The sequence below is a fragment of the Leptonychotes weddellii genome, chromosome 9, assembly GCF_054177405.1.
Source record: "Leptonychotes weddellii isolate Sample4059 chromosome 9, ASM5417740v2, whole genome shotgun sequence".
Taxonomy (NCBI): Eukaryota; Metazoa; Chordata; class Mammalia; order Carnivora; family Phocidae; genus Leptonychotes; species Leptonychotes weddellii.
The window spans coordinates 118262991-118263782 of NC_138377.1; positions in this window are offsets into that span (position 1 = coordinate 118262991).

Sequence of the window (792 nt, forward strand, 5' to 3'; positions counted from 1 at the left end):
AAGAGTTTATGATTCTTTGCCATCATCTGGTAGAAATAACGATTGCAGTGATAAATGAGCACTTGTAAAAAAAATTCAAAAGTTTTTCAGTGAGTAGAAATAATTCCTGTTTACTAATTACTTCTGCATTTCATTGGGAGGCAGTTTAGGTGAGGGGCTCTTTCCCACTGTTTTTGGGATCCTGTGTTGTTGAATATTGAATGTTCTATACCAGATTAGTTCCCATTTCTTCGTTTTCAGTAGAATGTGTGCTTTAGCTTTGGAATAGCAGAAAACATCTTTCTCTTCTAGCTGTCTCCAGTTATTCTAACTTCATTCCTGAGCCGAACTTTCTCGTTTATTTTGGCTGCTAAATCCTGCCCACTTTTTATCTGCTATAAAAATGTATTTTTCCTTCAGTGAGGGGAAAAAATGCAAGCTAACACATACTTATTTTGGATTATCTTTTTCCCCCATTATTTTCCTAACCCCTTGAGCTTTGTTCATGCTTCTGCCAATCTTTAAAAAAAAGTTGATTGAGTTTGAGGATGACTGAAACATTTTTTTATGCAGCAGTGGTTTGTAAAATGTGGGAGAATTCTACTGAATTCTGTCTCAGGGCATCACCCAGTAGCAGTTTACTGATGACACAGAGGTGATGGCTCATGCCTTTACTATTCTGGGAAAGTTCTAGATTTAGAATGAATCTGTTAGAGTTTACTTAACTATAGAAAACAGGAAAAACTTTTACTTTGTTACCTGAAAAAGACCTAGGTGGATGCAAGAGATTTTCTTTTTTCTTTTTTTTTTTTT